General features: G+C 53.5%; 27 non-coding genes and 5 pseudogenes across 27 annotated transcripts; all 32 read right to left on the bottom strand.

The window, feature by feature from the left end:
- Nucleotides 1–283: 283 nt before the first annotated feature.
- LOC149849397 (5S ribosomal RNA) lies at nt 284–402 on the bottom strand. Its single transcript, XR_016434457.1, has one exon. It is a non-coding gene; the product is annotated as a 5S ribosomal RNA (ribosomal RNA).
- A 423-nt stretch (nt 403–825) lies between these two features.
- On the bottom strand, nt 826–944 carry LOC149849396 (5S ribosomal RNA). The gene has a single exon (XR_016433562.1). It is a non-coding gene; the product is annotated as a 5S ribosomal RNA (ribosomal RNA).
- A 423-nt stretch (nt 945–1,367) lies between these two features.
- Nucleotides 1,368–1,486, bottom strand: LOC149849395 (5S ribosomal RNA). Its single transcript, XR_016427006.1, has one exon. It is a non-coding gene; the product is annotated as a 5S ribosomal RNA (ribosomal RNA).
- Nucleotides 1,487–1,909: 423 nt separating this feature from the next.
- Nucleotides 1,910–2,028, bottom strand: LOC149849394 (5S ribosomal RNA). Its single transcript, XR_016426650.1, has one exon. It is a non-coding gene; the product is annotated as a 5S ribosomal RNA (ribosomal RNA).
- A 421-nt stretch (nt 2,029–2,449) lies between these two features.
- Nucleotides 2,450–2,568, bottom strand: LOC149849393 (5S ribosomal RNA). Its single transcript, XR_016426641.1, has one exon. It is a non-coding gene; the product is annotated as a 5S ribosomal RNA (ribosomal RNA).
- A 423-nt stretch (nt 2,569–2,991) lies between these two features.
- On the bottom strand, nt 2,992–3,110 carry LOC149849392 (5S ribosomal RNA). The gene has a single exon (XR_016425945.1). It is a non-coding gene; the product is annotated as a 5S ribosomal RNA (ribosomal RNA).
- Nucleotides 3,111–3,533: 423 nt separating this feature from the next.
- Nucleotides 3,534–3,652, bottom strand: LOC149849391 (5S ribosomal RNA). The gene has a single exon (XR_016434147.1). It is a non-coding gene; the product is annotated as a 5S ribosomal RNA (ribosomal RNA).
- Nucleotides 3,653–4,075: 423 nt separating this feature from the next.
- Nucleotides 4,076–4,194, bottom strand: LOC149849390 (5S ribosomal RNA). The gene has a single exon (XR_016433559.1). It is a non-coding gene; the product is annotated as a 5S ribosomal RNA (ribosomal RNA).
- Nucleotides 4,195–4,617: 423 nt separating this feature from the next.
- Nucleotides 4,618–4,736, bottom strand: LOC149849389 (5S ribosomal RNA). The gene has a single exon (XR_016426991.1). It is a non-coding gene; the product is annotated as a 5S ribosomal RNA (ribosomal RNA).
- A 423-nt stretch (nt 4,737–5,159) lies between these two features.
- Nucleotides 5,160–5,278, bottom strand: LOC149849388 (5S ribosomal RNA). Its single transcript, XR_016426630.1, has one exon. It is a non-coding gene; the product is annotated as a 5S ribosomal RNA (ribosomal RNA).
- A 421-nt stretch (nt 5,279–5,699) lies between these two features.
- Nucleotides 5,700–5,818, bottom strand: LOC149849387 (5S ribosomal RNA). Its single transcript, XR_016426640.1, has one exon. It is a non-coding gene; the product is annotated as a 5S ribosomal RNA (ribosomal RNA).
- Nucleotides 5,819–6,242: 424 nt separating this feature from the next.
- Nucleotides 6,243–6,361, bottom strand: LOC149849386 (5S ribosomal RNA). Its single transcript, XR_016426969.1, has one exon. It is a non-coding gene; the product is annotated as a 5S ribosomal RNA (ribosomal RNA).
- Nucleotides 6,362–6,784: 423 nt separating this feature from the next.
- Nucleotides 6,785–6,903, bottom strand: LOC149849385 (5S ribosomal RNA). Its single transcript, XR_016425944.1, has one exon. It is a non-coding gene; the product is annotated as a 5S ribosomal RNA (ribosomal RNA).
- A 423-nt stretch (nt 6,904–7,326) lies between these two features.
- LOC149849384 (5S ribosomal RNA) lies at nt 7,327–7,445 on the bottom strand. The gene has a single exon (XR_016427182.1). It is a non-coding gene; the product is annotated as a 5S ribosomal RNA (ribosomal RNA).
- A 422-nt stretch (nt 7,446–7,867) lies between these two features.
- LOC149849383 (5S ribosomal RNA) lies at nt 7,868–7,986 on the bottom strand (annotated as a pseudogene).
- Nucleotides 7,987–8,409: 423 nt separating this feature from the next.
- Nucleotides 8,410–8,528, bottom strand: LOC149849382 (5S ribosomal RNA; annotated as a pseudogene).
- Nucleotides 8,529–8,952: 424 nt separating this feature from the next.
- Nucleotides 8,953–9,071, bottom strand: LOC149849381 (5S ribosomal RNA; annotated as a pseudogene).
- Nucleotides 9,072–9,493: 422 nt separating this feature from the next.
- LOC149849380 (5S ribosomal RNA) lies at nt 9,494–9,612 on the bottom strand (annotated as a pseudogene).
- Nucleotides 9,613–10,034: 422 nt separating this feature from the next.
- On the bottom strand, nt 10,035–10,153 carry LOC149849379 (5S ribosomal RNA). Its single transcript, XR_016425848.1, has one exon. It is a non-coding gene; the product is annotated as a 5S ribosomal RNA (ribosomal RNA).
- Nucleotides 10,154–10,577: 424 nt separating this feature from the next.
- LOC149849378 (5S ribosomal RNA) lies at nt 10,578–10,696 on the bottom strand. Its single transcript, XR_016425854.1, has one exon. It is a non-coding gene; the product is annotated as a 5S ribosomal RNA (ribosomal RNA).
- A 423-nt stretch (nt 10,697–11,119) lies between these two features.
- On the bottom strand, nt 11,120–11,238 carry LOC149849377 (5S ribosomal RNA). Its single transcript, XR_016426358.1, has one exon. It is a non-coding gene; the product is annotated as a 5S ribosomal RNA (ribosomal RNA).
- A 423-nt stretch (nt 11,239–11,661) lies between these two features.
- LOC149849376 (5S ribosomal RNA) lies at nt 11,662–11,780 on the bottom strand. Its single transcript, XR_016434090.1, has one exon. It is a non-coding gene; the product is annotated as a 5S ribosomal RNA (ribosomal RNA).
- Nucleotides 11,781–12,203: 423 nt separating this feature from the next.
- On the bottom strand, nt 12,204–12,322 carry LOC149849375 (5S ribosomal RNA). The gene has a single exon (XR_016425883.1). It is a non-coding gene; the product is annotated as a 5S ribosomal RNA (ribosomal RNA).
- A 423-nt stretch (nt 12,323–12,745) lies between these two features.
- On the bottom strand, nt 12,746–12,864 carry LOC149849374 (5S ribosomal RNA). Its single transcript, XR_016425846.1, has one exon. It is a non-coding gene; the product is annotated as a 5S ribosomal RNA (ribosomal RNA).
- A 423-nt stretch (nt 12,865–13,287) lies between these two features.
- On the bottom strand, nt 13,288–13,406 carry LOC149849373 (5S ribosomal RNA). The gene has a single exon (XR_016425997.1). It is a non-coding gene; the product is annotated as a 5S ribosomal RNA (ribosomal RNA).
- Nucleotides 13,407–13,829: 423 nt separating this feature from the next.
- Nucleotides 13,830–13,948, bottom strand: LOC149849372 (5S ribosomal RNA). The gene has a single exon (XR_016426172.1). It is a non-coding gene; the product is annotated as a 5S ribosomal RNA (ribosomal RNA).
- A 423-nt stretch (nt 13,949–14,371) lies between these two features.
- On the bottom strand, nt 14,372–14,490 carry LOC149849371 (5S ribosomal RNA). Its single transcript, XR_016436185.1, has one exon. It is a non-coding gene; the product is annotated as a 5S ribosomal RNA (ribosomal RNA).
- A 423-nt stretch (nt 14,491–14,913) lies between these two features.
- On the bottom strand, nt 14,914–15,032 carry LOC149849370 (5S ribosomal RNA). Its single transcript, XR_016433943.1, has one exon. It is a non-coding gene; the product is annotated as a 5S ribosomal RNA (ribosomal RNA).
- Nucleotides 15,033–15,455: 423 nt separating this feature from the next.
- On the bottom strand, nt 15,456–15,574 carry LOC149849369 (5S ribosomal RNA; annotated as a pseudogene).
- Nucleotides 15,575–15,997: 423 nt separating this feature from the next.
- On the bottom strand, nt 15,998–16,116 carry LOC149849368 (5S ribosomal RNA). Its single transcript, XR_016426000.1, has one exon. It is a non-coding gene; the product is annotated as a 5S ribosomal RNA (ribosomal RNA).
- Nucleotides 16,117–16,539: 423 nt separating this feature from the next.
- Nucleotides 16,540–16,658, bottom strand: LOC149849367 (5S ribosomal RNA). The gene has a single exon (XR_016425876.1). It is a non-coding gene; the product is annotated as a 5S ribosomal RNA (ribosomal RNA).
- A 423-nt stretch (nt 16,659–17,081) lies between these two features.
- On the bottom strand, nt 17,082–17,200 carry LOC149849366 (5S ribosomal RNA). The gene has a single exon (XR_016426367.1). It is a non-coding gene; the product is annotated as a 5S ribosomal RNA (ribosomal RNA).
- Nucleotides 17,201–25,681: the final 8,481 nt, after the last annotated feature.

Below are 25,681 nucleotides of genomic sequence, written 5' to 3'. Positions count from 1 at the left end.
ACCGACTTCGTCTGTTCGCCACGTCGTAGCCAGCGGAACGAGCTTTCCGTGGCCACGAAAATCGCCGAATTCCGACATCGGCGTGCCAAGTTACGGTCCGGCGACCCGGAACTGCTGCGTTTGTCGCACGCCGCGGCTCGTGTCGGGTGCCGGCGCTGCGGCGCGCAAGGCGAGGTTGAAAGGGAAGCAGAAGACCTCGATGGATCAGATACGGTGTGTTGCGGGAAGTGAAAAGAAGGTCGAAGGTTGGTGCCGACGACAAAAAAGCGCCGAAGGCAAAAAAAGAGTGCAACACGAGGACTTCCCAGGAGGTCACCCATCCCAGTACTACTCTCGCCCGAGCACGCTTAACTTCGGAGTTATGATGGGATCCGGTGCTTTAGTGCTGGTATGATCGCACCCGTTACATGTTGCGCGAAAAAATGCTCTTATGCCTCACGCGGGAGCCGTGGGGGCCGCAACGCACGAACCGACTAGCCGTCATAGAAACGACCCCGAAAAACGCCCGAAACGAGCTTAAACGGCATCCGAAACGGTCCCGAACCGACTTCGTCTGTTCGCCACGTCGTAGCCAGCGGAACGAGCTTTCCGTGGCCACGAAAATCGCCGAATTCCGACATCGGCGTGCCAAGTTACGGTCCGGCGACCCGGAACTGCTGCGTTTGTCGCACGCCGCGGCTCGTGTCGGGTGCCGGCGCTGCGGCGCGCAAGGCGAGGGTGAAAGGGAAGCAGAAGACCTCGATGGATCAGATACGGTGTGTTGCGGGAAGTGAAAAGAAGGTCGAAGGTTGGTGCCGACGACAAAAAAGCGCCGAAGGCAAAAAAAGAGTGCAACACGAGGACTTCCCAGGAGGTCACCCATCCCAGTACTACTCTCACCCAAGCACGATTAACTTCGGAGTTCTGATGGGATCCGGTGCTTTAGTGCTGGTATGATCGCACCCGTTACATGTTGCGCGAAAAAATGCTCTTATGCCTCACGCGGGAGCCGTGGGGGCCGCAACGCACGAACCGACTAGCCGTCATAGAAACGGCCCCGAAAAATGCCCGAAACGAGCTTAAACGGCATCCGAAACGGTCCCGAACCGACTTCGTCTGTTCGCCACGTCGTAGCCAGCGGAACGAGCTTTCCGTGGCCACGAAAATCGCCGAATTCCGACATCGGCGTGCCAAGTTACGGTCCGGCGACCCGGAACTGCTGCGTTTGTCGCACGCCGCGGCTCGTGTCGGGTGCCGGCGCTGCGGCGCGCACGGCGAGGGTGAAAGGGAAGCAGAAGACCTCGATGGATCAGATACGGTGTGTTGCGGGAAGTGAAAAGAAGGTCGGAGGTTGGTGCCGACGACAAAAAAGCGCCGAAGGCAAAAAAAGAGTGCAACACGAGGACTTCCCAGGAGGTCACCCATCCCAGTACTACTCTCGCCCAAGCACGCTTAACTTCGGAGTTCTGATGGGATCCGGTGCTTTAGTGCTGGTATGATCGCACCCGTTACATGTTGCGCGAAAAAATGCTCTTATGCCTCAAGCGGGAGCCGTGGGGGCCGCAACGCACGAACCGACTAGCCGTCATAGAAACGGCCCCGAAAAACGCCCGAAACGAGCTTAAACGGCATCCGAAACGGTCCCGAACCGACTTCGTCTGTTCGCCACGTCGTAGCCAGCGGAACGAGCTTTCCGTGGCCACGAAAATCGCCGAATTCCGACATCGGCGTGCCAAGTTACGGTCCGGCGACCCGGAACTGCTGCGTTTGTCGCACGCCGCGGCTCGTGTCGGGTGCCGGCGCTGCGGCGCGCAAGGCGAGGTTGAAAGGGAAGCAGAAGACCTCGATGGATCAGATACGGTGTGTTGCGGGAAGTGAAAAGAAGGTCGAAGGTTGGTGCCGACGACAAAAAAGCGCCGAAGGCAAAAAAAGAGTGCAACACGAGGACTTCCCAGGAGGTCACCCATCCCAGTACTACTCTCGCCCAAGCACGCTTAACTTCGGAGTTCTGATGGGATCCGGTGCTTTAGTGCTGGTATGATCGCACTCGTTACATGTTGCGCGAAAAAATGCTCTTATGCCTCACGCGGGAGCCGTGGGGGCCGCAACGCACGAACCGACTAGCCGTCATAGAAACGACCCCGAAAAACGCCCGAAACGAGCTTAAACGGCATCCGAAACGGTCCCGAACCGACTTCGTCTGTTCGCCACGTCGTAGCCAGCGGAACGAGCTTTCCGTGGCCACGAAAATCGCCGAATTCCGACATCGGCGTGCCAAGTTACGGTCCGACGACCCGGAACTGCTGCGTTTGTCGCACGCCGCGGCTCATGTCGGGTGCCGGCGCTGCGGCGCGCAAGGCGAGGGTGAAAGGGAAGCAGAAGACCTCGATGGATCAGATACGATGTGTTGCGGGAAGTGAAAAGAAGGTCGAAGGTTGGTGCCGACGACAAAAAAGCGCCGAAGGCAAAAAGAGAGCGACACGAGGACTTCCCAGGAGGTCACCCATCCCAGTACTACTCTCGCCCAAGCACGCTTAACTTCGGAGTTCTGATGGGATCCGGTGCTTTAGTGCTGGTATGATCGCACCCGTTACATGTTGCGCGAAAAAATGCTCTTATGCCTCACGCGGGAGCCGTGGGGGCCGCAACGCACGAACCGACTAGCCGTCATAGAAACGGCCCTGAAAAACGCCCGAAACGAGCTTAAACGGCATCCGAAACGGTCCCGAACCGACTTCGTCTGTTCGCCACGTCGTAGCCAGCGGAACGAGCTTTCCGTGGCCACGAAAATCGCCGAATTCCGACATCGGCGTGCCAAGTTACGGTCCGGCGACCCGGAACTGCTGCGTTTGTCGCACGCCGCGGCTCGTGTCGGGTGCCGGCGCTGCGGCGCGCACGGCGAGGGTGAAAGGGAAGCAGAAGACCTCGATGGATCAGATACGATGTGTTGCGGGAAGTGAAAAGAAGGTCGGAGGTTGGTGCCGACGATAAAAAAGCGCCGAAGGCAAAAAGAGAGTGCAACACGAGGACTTCCCAGGAGGTCACCCATCCCAGTACTACTCTCGCCCAATCACGCTTAACTTTGAAGTTCTGATGGGATCCGGTGCTTTAGTGCTGGTATGATCGCACCCGTTACATGTTGCGCGAAAAAATGCTCTTATGCCTCACGCGGGAGCCGTGGGGGCCGCAACGCACGAACCGACTAGCCGTCATAGAAACGGCCCCGAAAAATGCCCGAAACGAGCTTAAACGGCATCCGAAACGGTCCCGAACCGACTTCGTCTGTTCGCCACGTCGTAGCCAGCGGAACGAGCTTTCCGTGGCCACGAAAATCGCCGAATTCCGACATCGGCGTGCCAAGTTACGGTCCGGCGACCCGGAACTGCTGCGTTTGTCGCACGCCGCGGCTCGTGTCGGGTGCCGGCGCTGCGGCGCGCAAGGCGAGGTTGAAAGGGAAGCAGAAGACCTCGATGGATCAGATACGGTGTGTTGCGGGAAGTGAAAAGAAGGTCGAAGGTTGGTGCCGACGACAAAAAAGCGCCGAAGGCAAAAAAAGAGTGCAACACGAGGACTTCCCAGGAGGTCACCCATCCCAGTACTACTCTCGCCCAAGCACGCTTAACTTCGGAGTTATGATGGGATCCGGTGCTTTAGTGCTGGTATGATCGCACCCGTTACATGTTGCGCGAAAAAATGCTCTTATGCCTCACGCGGGAGCCGTGGGGGCCGCAACGCACGAACCGACTAGCCGTCATAGAAACGACCCCGAAAAACGCCCGAAACGAGCTTAAACGGCATCCGAAACGGTCCCGAACCGACTTCGTCTGTTCGCCACGTCGTAGCCAGCGGAACGAGCTTTCCGTGGCCACGAAAATCGCCGAATTCCGACATCGGCGTGCCAAGTTACGGTCCGGCGACCCGGAACTGCTGCGTTTGTCGCACGCCGCGGCTCGTGTCGGGTGCCGGCGCTGCGGCGCGCAAGGCGAGGGTGAAAGGGAAGCAGAAGACCTCGATGGATCAGATACGGTGTGTTGCGGGAAGTGAAAAGAAGGTCGAAGGTTGGTGCCGACGACAAAAAAGCGCCGAAGGCAAAAAAAGAGTGCAACACGAGGACTTCCCAGGAGGTCACCCATCCCAGTACTACTCTCACCCAAGCACGATTAACTTCGGAGTTCTGATGGGATCCGGTGCTTTAGTGCTGGTATGATCGCACCCGTTACATGTTGCGCGAAAAAATGCTCTTATGCCTCACGCGGGAGCCGTGGGGGCCGCAACGCACGAACCGACTAGCCGTCATAGAAACGGCCCCGAAAAATGCCCGAAACGAGCTTAAACGGCATCCGAAACGGTCCCGAACCGACTTCGTCTGTTCGCCACGTCGTAGCCAGCGGAACGAGCTTTCCGTGGCCACGAAAATCGCCGAATTCCGACATCGGCGTGCCAAGTTACGGTCCGGCGACCCGGAACTGCTGCGTTTGTCGCACGCCGCGGCTCGTGTCGGGTGCCGGCGCTGCGGCGCGCACGGCGAGGGTGAAAGGGAAGCAGAAGACCTCGATGGATCAGATACGGTGTGTTGCGGGAAGTGAAAAGAAGGTCGGAGGTTGGTGCCGACGACAAAAAAGCGCCGAAGGCAAAAAAAGAGTGCAACACGAGGACTTCCCAGGAGGTCACCCATCCCAGTACTACTCTCGCCCAAGCACGCTTAACTTCGGAGTTCTGATGGGATCCGGTGCTTTAGTGCTGGTATGATCGCACCCGTTACATGTTGCGCGAAAAAATGCTCTTATGCCTCACGCGGGAGCCGTGGGGGCCGCAACGCACGAACCGACTAGCCGTCATAGAAACGGCCCTGAAAAACGCCCGAAACGAGCTTAAACGGCATCCGAAACGGTCCCGAACCGACTTCGTCTGTTCGCCACATCGTAGCCAGCGGAACGAGCTTTCCGTGGCAACGAAAATCGCCGAATTCCGACATCGGCGTGCCAAGTTACGGTCCGGCGACCCGGAACTGCTGCGTTTGTCGCACGCCGCGGCTCGTGTCGGCTGCCGGCGCTGCGGCGCGCAAGGCGAGGGTGAAAGGGAAGCAGAAGACCTCGATGGATCAGATACGGTGTGTTGCGGGAAGTGAAAAGAAGGTCGAAGGTTGGTGCCGACGACAAAAAAGCGCCGAAGGCAAAAAAAGAGTGCAACACGAGGACTTCCCAGGAGGTCACCCATCCCAGTACTACTCTCGCCCAAGCACGCTTAACTTCGGAGTTCTGATGGGATCCGGTGCTTTAGTGCTGGTATGATCGCACTCGTTACATGTTGCGCGAAAAAATGCTCTTATGCCTCACGCGGGAGCCGTGGGGGCCGCAACGCACGAACCGACTAGCCGTCATAGAAACGACCCCGAAAAACGCCCGAAACGAGCTTAAACGGCATCCGAAACGGTCCCGAACCGACTTCGTCTGTTCGCCACGTCGTAGCCAGCGGAACGAGCTTTCCGTGGCCACGAAAATCGCCGAATTCCGACATCGGCGTGCCAAGTTACGGTCCGACGACCCGGAACTGCTGCGTTTGTCGCACGCCGCGGCTCATGTCGGGTGCCGGCGCTGCGGCGCGCAAGGCGAGGGTGAAAGGGAAGCAGAAGACCTCGATGGATCAGATACGATGTGTTGCGGGAAGTGAAAAGAAGGTCGAAGGTTGGTGCCGACGACAAAAAAGCGCCGAAGGCAAAAAGAGAGCGACACGAGGACTTCCCAGGAGGTCACCCATCCCAGTACTACTCTCGCCCAAGCACGCTTAACTTCGGAGTTCTGATGGGATCCGGTGCTTTAGTGCTGGTATGATCGCACCCGTTACATGTTGCGCGAAAAAATGCTCTTATGCCTCACGCGGGAGCCGTGGGGGCCGCAACGCACGAACCGACTAGCCGTCATAGAAACGGCCCTGAAAAACGCCCGAAACGAGCTTAAACGGCATCCGAAACGGTCCCGAACCGACTTCGTCTGTTCGCCACGTCGTAGCCAGCGGAACGAGCTTTCCGTGGCCACGAAAATCGCCGAATTCCGACATCGGCGTGCCAAGTTACGGTCCGGCGACCCGGAACTGCTGCGTTTGTCGCACGCCGCGGCTCCTGTCGGGTGCCGGCGCTGCGGCGCGCAAGGCGAGGGTGAAAGGGAAGCAGAAGACCTCGATGGATCAGATACGGTGTGTTGCGGGAAGTGAAAAGAAGGTCGAAGGTTGGTGCCGACGACAAAAAAGCGCCGAAGGCAAAAAAAAGAGTGCAACACGAGGACTTCCCAGGAGGTCACCCATCCCAGTACTACTCTCGCCCAAGCACGCTTAACTTCGGAGTTCTGATGGGATCCGGTGCTTTAGTGCTGGTATGATCGCACCCGTTACATGTTGCGCGAAAAAATGCTCTTATGCCTCACGCGGGAGCCGTGGGGGCCGCAACGCACGAACCGACTAGCCGTCATAGAAACGGCCCCGAAAAATGCTTGAAATGAGCTTAAACGGCATCCGAAACGGTCCCAAACCGACTTCGTCTGTTCGCCACGTCGTAGCCAGCGGAACAAGCTTTCCGTGGCCACGAAAATCGCCGAATTCCGACATCGGCGTGCCAAGTTACGGTCCGGCGACCCGGAACTGCTGCGTTTGTCGCACGCCGCGGCTCGTGTTGGGTGCCGGCGCTGCGGCGCGCACGGCGAGGGTGAAAGGGAAGCAGAAGACCTCGATGGATCAGATACGGTGTGTTGCGGGAAGTGAAAAGAAGGTCGGAGGTTGGTGCCGACGATAAAAAAGCGCCGAAGGCAAAAAGAGAGTGCAACACGAGGACTTCCCAGGAGGTCACCCATCCCAGTACTACTCTCGCCCAATCACGCTTAACTTTGAAGTTCTGATGGGATCCGGTGCTTTAGTGCTGGTATGATCGCACCCGTTACATGTTGCGCGAAAAAATGCTCTTATGCCTCACGCGGGAGCCGTGGGGGCCGCAACGCACGAACCGACTAGCCGTCATAGAAACGGCCCCGAAAAACGCCCGAAACGAGCTTAAACGGCATCCGAAACGATCCCGAACCGACTTCGTCTGTTCGCCACGTCGTAGCCAGCGGAACGAGCTTTCCGTGGCCACGAAAATCGCCGAATTCCGACATCGGCGTGCCAAGTTACGGTCCGGCGACCCGGAACTGCTGCGTTTGTCGCACGCCGCGGCTCGTGTCGGGTGCCGGCGCTGCGGCGCGCAAGGCGAGGTTGAAAGGGAAGCAGAAGACCTCGATGGATCAGATACGGTGTGTTGCGGGAAGTGAAAAGAAGGTCGAAGGTTGGTGCCGACGACAAAAAAGCGCCGAAGGCAAAAAAAGAGTGCAACACGAGGACTTCCCAGGAGGTCACCCATCCCAGTACTACTCTTGCCCAAGCACGCTTAACTTCGGAGTTCTGATGGGATCCGGTGCTTTAGTGCTGGTATGATCGCACCCGTTACATGTTGCGCGAAAAAATGCTCTTATGCCTCACGCGGGAGCCGTGGGGGCCGCAACGCACGAACCGACTAGCCGTCATAGAAACGGCCCCGAAAAACGCCCGAAACGAGCTTAAACGGCATCCGAAACGGTCCCGAACCGACTTCGTCTGTTCGCCACGTCGTAGCCAGCGGAACGAGCTTTCCGTGGCCACGAAAATCGCAGAATTCCGACATCGGCGTGCCAAGTTACGGTCTGGCGAGCCGAAACTGCTGTGTTTGTCTAACACCGCGGTTCGTGTCGGGTGCCGGCGCTGCGGCGCGCAAGGCGAGGGTGAAAAGGAAGCAGAAGACCTCGATGGATCAGATACGGTGTGTTACGGAAAGTGAAAACAAGGTCGGAGGTTGGTGCCGACGACAAAAAACGCCGAAGGCAAAAAGAGAGTGCAACACGAGAACTTCCCATAAGGTCACCCATCCCAATACTACTCTCACCCAAGCACGCTTAACTTCAGAGTTCTGATGGGATCCAGTGCTTTAGTGCTAGTATAATCGCACCTGTTACATGTTGCGCGAAAAAATGCTCTTATGCCTCACGCGGGAGCCGTGGGGGCTGCAACGCACGAACCGACTAGCCGTCATAGAAACGACCTCGAAAAACGCCCGAAACGAGCTTAAACGGCTTCTGAAACGGTCCCGAACCGACTTTGTCTGTTCGCCATGTCGTAGCCAGCGGAACGAGCTTTCCGTTACCACGAAAATCGCCGAATTCCGACATCGGCGTGCTAAGTTACGGTCCGGCGAGCCGAAACTGCTGTGCATGTCTAACACCGCGGTTCGTGTCGGGTGCCGGCGTTGCGGCGCGCAAGGCGAGGGTGAAAAGGAAGCAGAAGACCTCGATGGATCAGATACGGTGTGTTACGGAAAGTGAAAAGAAGGTCGGAGGTTGGTGCCGACGACAAAAAAGCGTCGAAGGCAAAAAGAGAGTGCAACACGAGGACTTCCAAGGAGGTCACCCATCCCAATACTACTCTCACCCAAGCACGCTTAACTTCAGAATTCTGATGGGATCCGGTGCTTTAGTGCTGGTATAATCGCACCCGTTACATGTTGCGCGAAAAAATGCTCTTATGCCTCACGCGGGAGCCGTGGGCGCTACAACGCATGAAGCAACTAGCTGTCATAGAAAAGGGCCCCGAAAAACGCCCGAAACGAGCTTAAACGGATTTCAAAACGGTCCCGAACCGACTTCGTCTGTTCGCCATGTCGTAGCCAGCGGAACGAGCTTTCAGTGGCCACGAAAATCGCCGAATTCCGACTTCGGCGTGCTAAGTTACGGTCCGGCGAGCCTGAACTGCTGCGTTTGTCGCATGCCGCGGCTCGTGTCGGGTGCCGGCGCTGCGGCGCGCAAGACGAGGGTGAAATAGAAGCAGAAGACCTAGATGGATCAGATACAGTGTGTTGCGGGAAGTGAAAAGAAGGTCGGAGGTTGGTGCCGACGACAAAAAAGCGCCGAAGGCAAAAAGAGAGTGCAACACGAGAACTTCCCAGGAGGTCACCCATCCCAGTACTACTCCCGCCCAAACACGCTTAACTTCGGAGTTCTGATGTGATCCATTGCTTTAGTGCTGGTATGATCTTACCTGTTACATGTTTCGCGAAAAAATGCTCTTATGCCTCACGCGGGAGCCGTGGGCGCTGCAACGCATGAAGCAACTAGCTGTCATAGAAACGGCCCCGAAAAACGCCCGAAACGAGCTTAAACGGCTTCCGAAACGGTCCCGAAACGACTTAGTCGTTCGACACGTCGTAGCCAGCGAAACGAGCTTTCAGTGGCCACGAAAATCGCCGAATTCCGACATCGGCGTGCCAAGTTACGGTCTGGCGAGCCGGAACTGCTGCGTTTGTCGCACGCCGCGGCTCGTGTCGGGTGCCGGCGCTGCGGCGCGCAAGGCGACGGTGAAAAAGAAGCAGAAGACCTCGATAGATCAGATACGGTGTGTTGCGGGAAGTGAAAAGAAGGTCGGAGGTTGGTGCCGACGACAAAAAAGCGCCGAAGGCAAAAAGAGAGTGCAACACGAGGACTTCTCAGGAGGTCACCCATCTCTGTAGTACTCTCACCCAAACACGCTTAACTTCGAAGTTCTGATGGGATCCGGTGCTTTAGTGTTGGTATGATCACTCCTGTTACATGTTTTGCGAAAAAATGCGTTTTGCCTCACGCGGGAGCCGTGGGGGCTGCAACGCACGAACCGACTAGCCGTCATAGAAACGGCCCTGAAAAACACCCGAAACGAGCTTAAACGGCCTCCGAAACGATCCCGAAACGACTTTGTCAGTTCGACACATCGTAGCCAGCGGAACGAGCTTTCTGTGGCCACGAAAATCGCTGAATTCCGACATCGGCGTGCCAAGTTACGGTCCGGCGAGCCGAAACTGCTGCGTTTGTCGCACGCCGCGGCTCGTGTCGGGTGCCGGCGCTGCGGCGCGCAAGGCGAGGGTGAAAGGGAAGCAGACGACCTCGATGGATCAGATGCGGTGTGTTGCGGGAAGTCAAAAGAAGGTCGGAGGTTGGTGCCGACGACAAAAAAGCGCCGAAGGCAAAAAGCGATTGCAACACGAGGACTTCCCAAGAGGTCACCCATCCCAGTACTACTCTCGCCCAAACACGCTTAACTTTGGAGTTCTGATGGGATCCAGTGCTTTAGTGCTGGTATGATCACACCCGTTACATGTTTCGCGAAAAAAATGCTCTTATGCCTCACGCGGGAGCCGTGGGGGCTGCAACGCACGAACCGACTAGCCGTCATAGAAACGACCCTGAAAAACGCCCGAAACGAGCTTAAGCGGCTTCCGAAACGGTCCCGAACTGACTTCGTGTGTTCGCCACGTCGTAGCCAGCGGAACGAGCTTTCCGTGGCCACGAAAATCGCCGAATTCCGACATCGGCGTGCCAAGTTACGGTCCGGCGAGCCGAAACTGTAGTGTTTGTCTAACACAGCGGTTCGTGTCGGGTGCCGGCGCTGCGGCGCGCAAGGCGAGGGTGAAAAGGAAGCAGAAGACCTCGATGGATCAGATACGATGTGTTGCGGGAAGTGAAAAGAAGGTCGGAGGTTGGTGCCGACGACAAAAAAGCGCCGAAGGCAAAAAGAGCGTGCAACACGAGGACTTCCCAGGAGGTCACCCATCCCAATACTACTCTCACCCAAGCACGCTTAACTTCGGAGTTCTGATGGGATCCGGTGATTTAGTGCTGGTATGATCGCACCCGTTATGTGTTGCGCAAAAAAATGCTCTTATGCCTCACGCGGGAGCCGTGGCGGCTGCAACGCACGAACCGACTAGCCGTCATAGAAACGACCCCGAAAAACGCCCAAAACGAGCTTAAACGGCTTCCGAAACGGTACCGAACCGACTTTGTCAGTTCGCCATGTCGTAGCCAGCGGAACGAGCTTTCTGTGGCCACGAAAATCGCCGAATTCCGACATCGGCGTGTTAAGTTACGGTCCGGCGAGCCGGAACTACTGCGTTTGTCGCACGCTGCGGCTCGTGTCGGGTGCCGGCGCTACGGCGCGGAAGGCGAGGGTGAAATGGAAGCAGAATACCTCGATGGATCAGATACGGTGTGTTGCGGGAAGTGAAAAGAAGGTCGAAGGTAGGTGCCGACGACAAAAAAGCGCCGAAGGCAAAAAGAGAGTGCAACACGAGGACTTCCTAGGCGGTCACCCATCTCAGTACTACTCTCGCCCAAACACGCTTAACTTCGGAGTTCTGATGGGATCCAGTGCTTTAGTGTTGGTATGATCATACCCGTTACATGTTTCGCGAAAAAATGCTCTTATGCCTCATGCAGGAGCCGTGGGGGCCGCAACGCACGAACCGACTAGCCGTCATAGCAACGGCCGTGAAAAACACCCGAAACGAGCTTAAACGGTCTCCGAAACGGTCCTGAACCGACTCTGTCTGTTTGCCACGTCGTAGCCAGCGGAACGAGCTTTCCGTGGCCACGAAAATCGCCGAATTCCGACATCGGCGTGCCAAGTTACGGTCCGGCGAGTCGGAACTGCTGTGTTTGTCGCACGCCGCGGCTCGTGTCGGGTGCCGGCGCTGCGGCGCGCAAGGCGAGAGTCAAAAGGAAGCAGAAGACCTCGATGGATCAGATACAGTGTGTTGCGGGAAGTGAAAAGAAGGTTGGAGGTTGGTGCCGACGACAAAAAAGCGCCGAAGGCAAAAAGAGAGTGCAGCACGAGAACTTCCCAGGAGGTCACCCATCCCAGTACTACTCTCGCCCAAACACGCTTAACTTCGGAGTTCTGATGGGATCCAGTGCTTTAGTGCTGGTATGATCGCACCCGTTACATGTTTCGCGAAAAAATGCTCTTATGCCTCACGCGGGAGCCGTGGGGGCTGCAACGCACGAACCGACTAGCCGTCATAGAAACGGCCCCGAAAAACACCCGAAACGAGCTTAAACGGCCTCCGAAACGGTCCCGAACCGACTTTGTCAATTCGACACGTCGTAGCCAGCGGAACGAGCTTTCCGTGGCCACGAAAATAGCCGAATTCCGACATCGGCGTGCCAACTTACGGTCCGGCGAGTCAGAACTGCTACGTTTGTCGCACGCCGCGGCTCGTGTCGGGTGTCGGCGCTGCGGCGCGCAAGGCGAGGGTGAAAGGGAAGCAGAAGACCTCGATGGATCAGATACGGTGTGTTGCGGGAAGTGAAAAGAAGGTCGGAGGTTGGTGCCGACGACAAAAAAGCGCCGAAGGCAAAAAGAGAGTGCAACACGAGAACCTCCCATAAGGTCACCCATCCCAATACTACTCTCACCCAAGCACGCTTAACTTCAGAGTTCTGATGGGATCCGGTGCTTTAGTGCTGGTATAATCGCACCCGTTACATGTTGCGCGAAAAAATGCTCTTATGCCTCACGCGGGAGCCGTGGGGGCTGCAACGCACGAACCGACTAGCCGTCATAGAAACGACCTCGAAAAACGCCCAAAATGAGCTTAAACGGCTTCCGAAACGGTCCCGAACCGACTTAGTCTGTTCGCCATGTCGTAGCCAGCGGAACGAGCTTTCCGTTACCACGAAAATCGCCGAATTTCGACATCGGCGTGCCAAGTTACGGTCCGGCGAGCCGAAACTGCTGTGTTTGTCTAACACCGCGGTTCGTGTCGGGTGCCGGCGCAACGGCGCGCAACGCGAGGGTGAAAAGGAAGCAGAAGACCTCGATGAATCAGACACGGTGTGTTACGGAAAGTGAAAAGAAGGTCGGAGGATGGTGTCGACGACAAAAAAGCACCGAAGGCAAAAAGAGAGTGCAACACGAGGACTTCCCAGGAGGTCACCCATCCCAATACTACTCTCACCCAAGCACGCTTAACTTCAGAGTTCTGATGGGATCCGGTGCTTTAGTGCTGGTATAATCGCACCCGTTACATGTTGCGCGAAAAAATGCTCTTATGCCTCACGCGGGAGCCGTGGGGGCTGCAACGCACGAACCGACTAGCCGTCATAGAAACGGCCCCGCAAAACGCCCGAAACGAACTTAAACGGCTTTCGAAACGGTCCCGAACCGACTTTGTCTGTTCGCCATGTCGTAGCCAGCGGAACGAGCTTTCCGTGGCCACGAAAATCGCCGAATTCCGACATCGGCGTGCCAAGTTACGGTCGGGCGAGCCGGAACTGCTGCGTTTGTCGCACGCCGCGGCTCGTGTCGGGTGCCGGCGCTGCGGCGCGCAAGGCGACGGTGAAAAAGAAGCAGAAGACCTCGATGGATCAGATACGGTGTGTTGCGGGAAGTGAAAAGAAGGTCGGAGGTTGGTGCCGATGACAAAAAAGCGCCGAAGGCAAAAAGAGAGTGCAACACGAGGACTTCCCAAGAGGTCACCCATCGCAGTACTAGTCTCGCCCAAACATGCTTAACTTCGAAGTTCTGATGGGATCCGGTGCTTTAGTGCTGGTATGATCGCACCCGCTACATGTTGCGCGAAAAAATGCTCTTATGCCTCACGCGGGAGCCGTGGCGGCTGCAACGCACGAACCGACTAGCCGTCATAGAAACGGCCTCGAACAATGCCCGAAACGAGCTTAAACGGCTTCCGAAACGGTCCCGAACCGACTTTGTCAGTTTGCCATGTCGTAGCCAGCGGAACGAGCTTTCCGTGGCCATGAAAATCGCCGAATTCCGAGATCGGCGTGTTAAGTTACGGTCCGGCGAGCCGGAACTGCTGCGTTTGTCGCACGCTGCGGCTCGTGTCGGGTGCTGGCGCTGCGGCGCGCAAGGCGAGGGTGAAATGGAAGCAGAAGACCTCGATGGATCAGATACGGTGTGTTGCGGGAAGTGAAAAGAAGGTCGGAGGTTGGTGCCGACGACAAAAAAGCGCCGAAGGCAAAAAGAGAGTGCAACACGAGGACTTCTCAGGAGGTCACCCATCTCAGTACTACTCTCACCCAAACACGCTTAACTTCGGAGTTCTGATGGGATCCGGTGCTTTAGTGTTGGTATGATCACTCCTGTTACATGTTTTGCGAAAAAATGCGTTTATGCCTCACGCGGGAGCCGTGGGGGCTGCAACGCACGAACCGACTAGCCGTCATAGAAACGGCCCTGAAAAACACCCGAAACGAGCTTAAACGGCCTCCGAAACGATCACGAAACGACTTTGTCAGTTCGACACATCGTAGCCAGCGGAACGAGCTTTCTGTGGCCACGAAAATCGCTGAATTCCGACATCGGCGTGCCAAGTTACGGTCCGGCGAGCCAAAACTGCTGCGTTTGTCGCACGCCGCAGCTCGTGTCGGGTGCCGGCGCTGCGGCGCGCAAGGCGAGGGTGAAAGGGAAGCAGAAGACCTCGATGGATCAGATGCGGTGTGTTGCGGGAAGTCAAAAGAAGGTCGGAGGTTGGTGCCGACGACAAAAAAGCGCCGAAGGCAAAAAGAGATTGCAACACGAGGACTTCCCAAGAGGTCACCCATCCCAGTACTACTCTCGCCCAAACACGCTTAACTTTGGAGTTCTGATGGGATCCAGTGCTTTAGTGCTGGTATGATCACACCCGTTACATGTTTCGCGAAAAAATGCTCTTATGCCTCACGCGGGAGCCGTGGGGGCTGCAACGCACGAACCGACTAGCTGTCATAGAAACGACCCTGAAAAACGCCCGAAACGAGCTTAAGCGGCTTCCGAAACGGTCCCGAACTGACTTCGTGTGTTCGCCACGTCGTAGCCAGCGGAACGAGCTTTCCGTAGCCACGAAAATCGCCGAATTCCGACATCGGCGTGCCAAGTTACGGTCCGGCGAGCCGAAACTGCTGTGTTTGTCTAACACCGCGGTTTGTGTCGGGTGCCGGCGCTGCGGCGCGCAAGGCGAGGGTGAAAAGGAAGCAGAAGACCTCGATGGATCAGATACGATGTGTTGCGGGAAGTGAAAAGAAGGTCGGAGGTTGGTGCCGACGACAAAAAAGCGCCGAAGGCAAAAAAAGGGTGCAACACGAGGACTTCCCAGGAGGTCACCCATCCCAATACTACTCTCACCCAAGCACGCTTAACTTCGGAGTTCTGATGGGATCCGGTGATTTAGTGCTGGTATGATCGCACCCATTATATGTTGCGCGAAAAAATGCTCTTATGCCTCACGCGGGAGCCGTGGCGGCTGCAACGCATGAACCGACTAGCCGTCATAGAAACGACCCCGAAAAACGCCTAAAACGAGCTTAAACGGCTTCCGAAACGGTACCGAACCGACTTTGTCAGTTTGCCATGTCGTAGCCAGCGGAACGAGCTTTCTGTGGCCACGAAAATCGCCGAATTCCGACATCGGCGTGTTAAGTTACGGTCCGGCGAGCCGGAACTACTGCGTTTGTCGCACGCTGCGGCTCGTGTCGGGTGCCGGCGCTACGGCGCGGAAGGCGAGGATGAAATGGAAGCAGAATACCTCGATGGATCAGATACGGTGTGTTGCGGGAAGTGAAAAGAAGGTCGGAGGTTGGTGCCGACGACAAAAAAGCGCCGAAGGCAAAAAGAGAGTGCAACACGAGGACTTCCTAGGCGGTCACCCATCTCAGTACTACTGTCGCCCAAACACGCTTAACTTCGGAGTTCTGATGGGATCCAGTGCTTTAGTGTTGGTATGATCATACCCGTTACATGTTTCGCGAAAAAATGCTCTTATGCCTCACGCGGGAGCCGTGGGGGCCGCAACGCACGAACCGACTAGCCGTCATAGAAACGGCCCCGAAAAATGCCCGAAACGAGCTTAAACGGCATCCGAAACGGTCCCGAACCGACTTCGTCTGTTCGCCACGTCGTAGCCAGCGGAACGAGCTTTCCGTGGCCACGAAAATCGCCGAATTCCGACATCGGCGTGCCAAGTTACGGTCCGGCGACCCGGAACTGCTGCGTTTGTCGCACGCCGCGGCTCGTGTCGGGTGCCGGCGCTGCGGCGCGCACGGCGAGGGTGAAAGGGAAGCAGAAGACCTCGATGGATCAGATACGGTGTGTTGCGGGAAGTGAAAAGAAGGTTGGAGGTTGGTGCCGACGACAAAAAAGCGCCGAAGGCAAAAAGAGAATGCAGCACGAGAACTTCCCAGGAGGTCACCCATCCCAGTACTACTCTCGCCCAAACACGCTTAACTTCGGAGTTCTGATGGGATCCAGTGCTTTAGTGCTGGTATGATCGCACCAGTTACATGTTTCGCGAAAAAATGCTCTTATGCCTCACGCGGGAGCCGTGGGGGCTGCAACGCACGAACCGACTAGTCGTCATAGAAACGGCCACGAAAAACACCCGAAACGAGCTTAAACGGCCTCTGAAACGGTCCCGAACCGACTTTGTCAGTTCGACACGTCGTAGCCAGCGGAACGAGCTTTCCGTGGCCACGAAAATAGCCGAATTCCGACATCGGCGTGCCAACTTACGGTCCGGCGAGCCAGAACTGCTACGTTTGTCGCACGCCGCGGCTCGTGTCGGGTGCCGGCGCTGCGGCGCGCAAGGCGAGGGTGAAAGGGAAGCAGAAGACCTCGATGGATCAGATACGGTGTGTTGCGGGAAGTGAAAAGAAGGTCGGAGGTTGGTGCCGACGACAAAAAAGCGCCGAAGGCAAAAAGAGAGTGCAACACGAGAACCTCCCATAAGGTCACCCATCCCAATACTACTCTCACCCAAGCACGCTTAACTTCAGAGTTCTGATGGGATCCGGTGCTTTAGTGCTGGTATAATCGCACCCGTTACATGTTGCGCGAAAAAATGCTCTTATGCCTCACGCGGGAGCCGTGGGGGCTGCAACGCACGAACCGACTAGCCGTCATAGAAACGACCTCGAAAAACGCCCAAAATGAGCTTAAACGGCTTCCGAAACGGTCCCGAACCGACTTAGTCTGTTCGCCATGTCGTAGCCAGCGGAACGAGCTTTCCGTTACCACGAAAATCGCCGAATTCCGACATCGGCGTGCCAAGTTACGGTCCGGCGAGCCGAAACTGCTGTGTTTGTCTAACACCGCGGTTCGTGTCGGGTGCCGGCGCTGCGGCGCGCAACGCGAGGGTGAAAAGGAAGCAGAAGACCTCGATGGATCAGACACGGTGTGTTACGGAAAGTGAAAAGAAGGTCGGAGGTTGGTGTCGACGACAAAAAAGCACCGAAGGCAAAAAGAGAGTGCAACACGAGGACTTCCCAAGAGGTCACCCATCCCAATACTACTCTCACCCAAGCACGCTTAACTTCAGAGTTCTGATGGGATCCGGTGCTTTAGTGTTGGTATAATCGCACCCGTTACATGTTGCGCGAAAAAATGCTCTTATGCCGCACGCGGGAGCCGTGGGGGCTGCAACGCACGAACCGACTAGCCGTCATAGAAACGGCCCCGCAAAACGCCCGAAACGAACTTAAACGGCTTTCGAAACGGTCCCGAACCGACTTTGTCTGTTCGCCATGTCGTAGCCAGCGAAACGAGCTTTCCGTGGCCACGAAAATCGCCGAATTCCGACATCGGCGTGCCAAGTTACGGTCGGGCGAGCCGGAACTGCTGCGTTTGTCGCACGCCGCGGCTCGTGTCGGGTGCCGGCTGTAACGCCCCGGATTTCCAAAACAAAGCTAAGTTAAAATTTTCATGGATTTCTTTTTTTTTTTCTTTGCAGCGGAACTTAGAAAAGCTTTTTAGCAGCGGAATAAGACGATAATGAGTCGTCGGTTTTAGAAAACTCCGAGCACGTTGCAGGTATGTGGCCAAGCAGCTCATTGACCACCAAAGTGTTCCATTTTATCGAAAACATATGTTTATTACAACACTACTGCTTAGGAAAGCAGTGTAGGTTCAATAAAAAGGAAGCAGTACAACTCTGTCTAGAGAAACCCTGGAACTTGATGCCGCCTTGCTCCGCATATCGCCACGCAGGTTCAACACCTGAAATCCCCATTAAACGGGGTCAGAACCACTGATGGTCTGGTAAGTAGGCAAACACCTATCTATTCAACTCAAGTAAATGCATAGACCACTCAGGGTCGCAGTTCGTAATACGACGCTCAAGCCTCCATGACTTAGCGTATATCGTACAAGCCTCATCAGGGCTATGAGTTGAATATCCACGCAAGTCGTCATGACTTCGCATAAGCCTCTTCAGGGCTGTGAGTTAGAATAACCTCTCAAGTCTCTACGACTTAGCCTTGACTTCCTCAGAGTCACGAATGGATGTCCTAGCTCAAGCCTTTATGCTTGGCACATCCGTATCCTACGAATCTAAGGACAGCTCTCCGAGCTTCACTTAGTCGTACGGATATCAATGGGGTTCTTTCCCAATCGGTCCAGTAGTATACCGACCATGACACCTTCACAAAGGTTATGCAGGACTGACTCAACAACGTCATCCACTCATACATTCAAAGTAGCGCTGTACCTAAGCTAATGCTTTGTTTCGATAATTGCACCTCCCCCTGGGCTTAGGGGACTCATATCTGGGCGACAACGCGACGATCTGGGGGTTGATTATTCTATGTATTTTAGATACCCCAGAGGCCTGTTGACCCCATCCCCCTAGTAGGACGGTACAGCATACCGGAAGAGATCCTTACTAGGTATCTGAATGCATTCTGCTACTGCAGTAGTTGGGTTCAATCCTTAGATATTTAAGGATAACCACGACCTCCATACCTCTGAGTGACGAAGGCCATCAATGAACTCTATCAGGTTCGGGTAAAATACATGTCACTCAAGGCTGCGCCATCACCATCTTCCTCGGTGAGAAATTCTGAAAGGGGCCTGCCGGTCTTACAATTACTTGACGAACATTGCATGCCTATAGAGCAGCCTTTGAGAAGTATGTACCCGACCCCAATCAACCACACGGTTTTCACCGTGGAACAAAGGTTTTATTCATATGCATGCTTAACTCTGCTCTCGGCACTTCGGCCTTGACGAGCACTTCACCTCTTTCGGTGGAAACAACACACTCCGGCTCAGCGGCCCTTACGAGTCTGGTTGTCTGATAATTCTCAATGAGCATGCACATGACTCGATCTCTACGGATCGGCTACTCGGCGTATTTTTACGCAACGAGCTCAGGACCTCGTCAAGGCGCTACCACTACTTTGGCGCAACGGCTCTTACAAGTATGATGCCCTTGCAGGTGTCAGGGAGACGAGTCATTCTGACATCGTTCCAACAAAGGACATCATTGTGCCACTTAACTGGTTTTGGCAGCTCTTCTGCCAACCATTCTGTCAACACCTTCTCTGCTCTACCGGCAGTGGTGCGACGAACCTTTCTACATTGTAGAAGGCGTTTCATAACTGGGTAGCACTTCTGCTACGTTCTTTCTGAGCCATTCTTAGCTCCTTCAGGAATTTCAGCAGCACTTCCTCTCTTTTACGGAGAAAGCGTGCGTTTCTTTTATCCATTTCAGCGGCATCTCCCCTCTTTGGTGGGAAATCGCTACGCTTAACTCGGGAAATGGATGCGCACCGTTGTGCGTACTTTGCATCCATCAAGGTTGCAGGAACCTTGGGCCATAGCTAGGCCATACGTAATTGATTTAGTCTTTACGTAAAGAGCATTTTGCCAAAAGGCGAAGCCTTTCCAATAGGGGCTTCATTCGTCAAGCAGAATCTTGTACGAGGAGCGGTAAGGGAATCGCATGGGCGATTTTGGAGTTGATCTCCGTTTGAACGCTCACTTACGCGCCATATATGTAATATAAGCAGAAGCCTGTGCTTTATACAGCGGCGGCGTAAAGAAATGCATATACTATTGTTCAGGGTGTGTAACTGAACGAAATATTCTACATATATAACAAAGCAGAAGCCTTGGCATCGTTCGACGCGACGGCGTAAGTAAAGACATTGCAGAAAGCAGGAGCCTTGGCATCGTTCGACGCGACGGCGTAAGTAAATGCATAATCGGAAGTGCAGTAATCGGAAGTACAGAAAGCAGGGAGCCTTGGCATCATACGACGCGACGGCAAAGGTAAATTACATGGCCTGTGCGATATAAGACGCGTCGGCAGTATCAGCAGATATACACCTAGATCTGTATCCAACGATAGTTACGAGGCGAGCGAGTGAACACCGAAGTGTCCTAGAGGGCTCAACCAAGAACTAGGGTGAGATACTATTTTGAAGAACGCATATACTGCGTATTCGAACATATATATCCGACGATAGTTACGAGGCGAGCGCGTGAACACCGAAGTGTCCTAGAGGGCTCAACCAAGAACTAAAGCAAGATACTACTTCAGAAAGTATATTCTATATACAAACAGTCAAATACTTGAGAGAGATGGATCAACGAAGCGAACTTACCTCAAATCGTGGAAGAAACGGCTCCGGGTTGCTTCTTTGGCTTCGAGCCTTCCTTCGAGAGGTCAGACTAAGTCAGATGAAGCTGACTTAGTTGAGAAAGAGGTAGAGCAGGTCAAGCTACTCAACCTAAGTGGTTTGAACCTAACAGGGTTCAATCCAAGTCAACTGGGTTCAGCAGGTTCGAACTCAGCTCAAGTAGGCTAAGTCTGGGTTCAGAAATCCAAACCGGAATCTGGACCAAAAAGGACTTTGACTTTGACTTTAAACCCAACTAGGTTCAAGTCAAGTCAACTGGGTTTGGACCAGGTCAAGTGGGTTCAGACCCAGGTCAGGTGGGTTAGGACCAGGTCAGGCAGGCTCAGGCTAAGTCAGGCAGGCTCAGACCAGGTCAGGTGGGCTCAGGTGGGCTAGGCTAGGTAGGGGAGGTTTAGGAGAGAGAGAGAAGGCAAGAGAGAGAGGGGGTCGATTTTTATGAGAAGAGAGAGAGTGGGGAGGGCTATTTATAGCCCAAGCCCACCTCCTCTTGGGTTTTTCCATGCCCAAACTACCCCCTTGGCTTCTTTTTAATTCCAAGAGGTTCCTTGGTGTGGGGCCCACTTGGATATTCCATGGGATATTTTTGTGGGTCCCACCAGATATTTTCTGAGGAATATTTCTGTGGGTCCCACCAATATTTCCGTGGGTCCCGCAAGAATTTCGGGTTTCCGGCGATTTTTTCCGAAAAATTCTGAGTACGCCATTTTCTTCGTATTGACGTAACTAAGAAAGTTGGCTCGTACGAATCTATTGATTTCGTTTAGTTAGGAAGTTATGGCTTCCCGAGTATTTGAGCATATATTCGCAATTCGACGAATACCCTAAGTATAACTGGCTCGCAGGAATTGATTCGTTTCGCATTCTGAGAAGAAATGCTATTTTTACCGGTAAATGCCTCATGAATTTTATTCAGATATTTTCTGAAAAATTGCGGGTCTTACATCATTACCCCCTTAAAGGAATTTCGTCCGCGAAATTCAGTTAAGATTACAAAGTGAAGAGTTCAGGATATTTATCCCGCATATCTGATTCGGGCTCCCAAGTGCAATCATCGACTCCGTGATGTTGCCATCTCACTTTAACAAGTGGGATGACCTTCGTTCTTAGCACTTGCTCTCGTCGGTCCATGATCTCCACTGGCCTTTCTTCTACCGTCATATCTTCTCGGATGTCAATGTCCTCATGTTGAATGACATGAGAAGGATCATGAACGTACTTTCGAAGCATTGATACGTGAAATACATCATGTATTTGCGCGTATTGTGGTGGCAATGCTACTTGGTAGGCAGTCTCTCCGATTCGGCTCAAAACTTCGAAGGGACCAACGAATCTAGGGCTGAGCTTCCCCTTCTTTCCAAAACGAAACACACTCTTGGTTGGAGAGACCTTGATAAAAACCTTATCTCCAACCGCAAAAGTGAGTTCCCTACGCCGCTGATCGGCGTAGCTCTTCAGTCGACTCTGAGCAGTCAGTAGCTTCTTTCTGATCATGTGGACTTGCTCAGTATAATGCTGCAACACAATGGGCGAGTCCAAGGTTCGCTCACCCACTTCACCCCAATGGATTTGTGATCTACAGGGTCGTCCATACAAGGCTTCATACGGCGCCATCCCAATGCTAGCGTGGTGGCTATTATTATAAGCAAATTCAGCCAACGCTAGGTGGGAATCCCAATCACCTTTCCATTCCAGCATACAGGCTCTGAGCATATCTTCAAGAGTCTGTATGGTTCGTTCTGATTGCCCATCTGTTTGGGGATGGAATGCTGTACTGAACTTGAGTTTCGTCCCCAGGGCTTTCTGAAGCTGCTCCCAAAAGTGAGAGGTGAACTTCGGGTCACGATCAGATATGATCGAAATCGGCACTCCATGGAGTCTAACGATTTCCCGAATGTAGATCTCTGCCAATCGTTCAGTTGAGTATCGAGTGTTGATTGGCAGAAAATGAGCAGACTTGGTGAGTCTGTCCACGATCACCCATATTGAGTCATGTTGTCTCTTGGATCGAGGCAATCCAACGATGAAATCCATCGTAATGCCTTCCCATTTCCATTCTGGAATCTCGATCCGTTGCATCTTTCCACCAGGTCGCTGATGTTCGATCTTAACTTGCTGGCAGATCAAACACTTCGAGACAAACGTAGCCACATCACGCTTCATACCCTTCCACCAGTACTTTCTCTGCAAATCTCGGAACATCTTTGTACCCCCAGGGTGGATAGTATATTTGCTACTATGGGCCTCCTGGAGTACTTCCTGTCTTAGCTCAGGGTTATTTGGAACCCAAATTCTTTCTTCCATCCATATTCCTCCATCTTCTTTCAAATGGAAGAAAGTGTTATCTTTTTCAGCACGAGCTTTCAATTCCAAGTACTGGGGATCCTTGAACTGTTCGGCTACGATGCGATCGAGGAACTCAATGTGGATCGTCAAACATGACATTTTGATTCTACCTGAATCAGCCAAAAATGGCTTCCACTTGACGAAATCCTCCATCAACTTCCATTGTCCGGTTAGGCTGGCCAGAGTGCCAACAGTCTTGCGACTAAGGGCATCTGCTACAACATTCGCCTTTCCAGGGTGATAGGAAAGCGTGAATTCATAATCTTTGAGGAATTCCAGCCATCGTCGTTGCCGCATATTGAGTTCTTTTTGAGAAAAGAGGTATTTTAGGCTTTTATGGTCCGACATGACCTCAAATTTCTCTCCATACAGGTAGTGTCGCCAGATTTTAAGCGCGAACACTACCGCGGCAAGCTCCAAGTCGTGGGTTGGATAGTTTTTCTCATGGACCCTCAACTGTCGTGATGCATAGGCGATTACTTTGCCATGCTGCATCAACACACAACCCAGACCTGTTCCTGAGGCATCGGTATATGCCACGAAGCCTCCCTGACCAGAAGGTAAGGTAAGGACAGGGGCAGTGGTAAGCCTCTGTTTGAGAACCTCAAAGCACTCCTTACACTGGTCAGTCCATTCAAACTTGACTCCCTTTTTAAGTAATTTCGTCATCGGTACGGCGATTCGGGAGAAGTCTTGTATGAACTTCCGATAATATCCGGCAAGTCCAAGGAAGCTACGAACCTCAGTGATATTTTCTGGCTGCTTCCAGTCCATCACAGCTTCCACCTTCGCAGGATCCACTGCGATTCCATCTTTTGAGATCACATGACCAAGGAACATCACTTTATCTAGCCAGAATTCACATTTTGAAAACTTAGCATAGAGTTGGTTATCTTGAAGGGTTTTCAAGACGATTTTCAAGTGCTCCACGTGTTGTTCCTTGTTCTCAGAATATACGAGAATGTCATCAATAAAGACGATGACAAAGCTATCCAAATATGGTCTGAATATCCGGTTCATTAGATCCATAAAGGCAGCAGGCGCATTAGTGAGTCCGAAGGGCATTACTACGAACTCATAATGGCCGTATCTCGTTCTGAAGGCTGTCTTGGGTATATCCTCTTCCTTTACTCTGAGCTGATGGTATCCAGACCTGAGGTCGATCTTGGAGAACACTCTCGCTGTTCTGAGCTGATCGAATAAGTCCTCAATCCGAGGCAACGGGTACTTATTTTTAACAGTTGCCTGGTTAAGCATCCGATAATCGATGCATAACCGAAGGGATCCATCCTTCTTCTTTACAAATAGTACCGGGGCTCCCCATGGTGACATACTTGGTCGGATGAACCCTTGTTCCATCAGTTCTTCCAACTGACACTTCAACTCACTGAGTTCTGCTGGCGCCATTCGATACGGGGCTTTGGATATCGGCGCTGTTCCAGGTAAGGATTGAATTCCAAATTCAACCTCACGAAGTGGCGGAAGTCCTGGCAATTCCTCAGGAAACACATCGGGAAACTCCCGCACTACTTCCAAACTCTCAAGGGGTTGGTCGTTGGATTTTTCCACCGAGAGACTCAACAGGAAGGCCACACAACCCTTCCTAAGGTATTTTTGTACCTTAAGTGCGGATATGAGCCTTTTCTGTGGAACTGGTTTGGATAACCGGTATTCCATCTTAGGTAATCCGGGTCGAGATAGAATCACTCTGCCCTCGTGGCACAGAATCTTGGCATTATTCTGAGCCAACCAATTCATTCCCAGAATGACATCGTACTGTATCATATCGATCAGGATGGCATCAGTAGGCAAGTGTTGCCCTGTTATCTCAATATCCAAATTTTTCACACACCGGATACATTTGGTGCGTGAACCCAACGGGTTATATACTTCGATCATTTTATCAATCGGTTGCACCGAGGCGTGGAGTTGTTCGGTGAAATCGTCAGAGATAAACGTATGAGTAGCACCACAATCAAACAAGACGTAAGCTGCATGTCCATTAACAGGTACGGTGCCTTCAATCAGGTCACCATTTTCGACTTGTTCAGTCGTTACAGCGTATACACGACCTGCAGCAGGCCTTTGTTCTACTCTAGGTGGGGGTCGTTGGACTAGTGTTCGTTGTGGTATTTGTTGAGAGGGTCCGGCAGATCCGGCATTCCTCCTCTGCTCATCAATAAGCTTCTTCCTGCATTGTCTTGCAATGTGGCCCACTTTGCCACAGTAGAAGCATCCACCTGTGTCACGTGGACATGGTCCTCTTGCGTGATTAACATGGCATTTTGGGCAGTTTGGGTTGGACTGCAGGTTGTTTGGAGCCATGTTCTGCCTTGGCCTTACAACTTGTTGAGTGTTGTTCCCACCTTGGAACCTTTTCTTCTGAAAGGTTTGTCGTGAACCCTGGCCACTTGGAAACATTCTCTTCTTGTTCCCACCATCAACTATGGGCCTTTTTGCTATGATCACTTTTGATCGCTCCCAATCCACTTGTATTTTTGAAGCTGCTGCCACAGCCGTTTGAAACGTTTGGGGCATGCTGGTGATAACCCGTGACCTTAGCCCTTCTCGCAGTCCATTGATGTACTTGTCGGCCCTTTCTTGGTCGGTCTCAAATAACCGGGAGCAGTACCGTTCAAGATTTTGAAATTTGGTGGTATAGTCAATCAGATTCATGCCACCCTGCTCCAATTCCAGAAACTCCATCTTCTTCTTGTTTCTGGAGTGTAATGGAAAGTAATTATCCATGAAAGCTCTCCGGAAGTCAGTCCAAGGAATGACTTCAACTTCCGAGAACTGGATAATCTTAGTGGTATCCCACCACTTACGTGCGTTGTCTTTCAGCCTGTACGTGCCAAAGTTGGTCTTCTTTTCTTCTGGTACTCCCAGCACCAGGAAGGCACGTTCGGTTTCTTCGACCCAACTTTCTGCGAGCTCAGGATCGGCTCTGCCAATGAAAACTGGCGGGTCAAGCTTGAGGAACTTCTCATAAGTCACTCCTCCCAGGTGCTCGTTTCGTGGTGCGACTGGTTCTGGCCTCGTTTCACGGATGGCGGTAACCAGGTTGTTGAGTGTCTCTA

Source organism: Nuphar pumila, chromosome 1 (assembly GCF_984573655.1).
Source record: "Nuphar pumila chromosome 1, dmNupPumi1.hap1.1, whole genome shotgun sequence".
Taxonomy (NCBI): domain Eukaryota; kingdom Viridiplantae; phylum Streptophyta; class Magnoliopsida; order Nymphaeales; family Nymphaeaceae; genus Nuphar; species Nuphar pumila.
The sequence above is the reverse complement of the archived record's forward strand: the minus strand, read 5'-3'. Positions and strand labels throughout refer to the sequence as shown.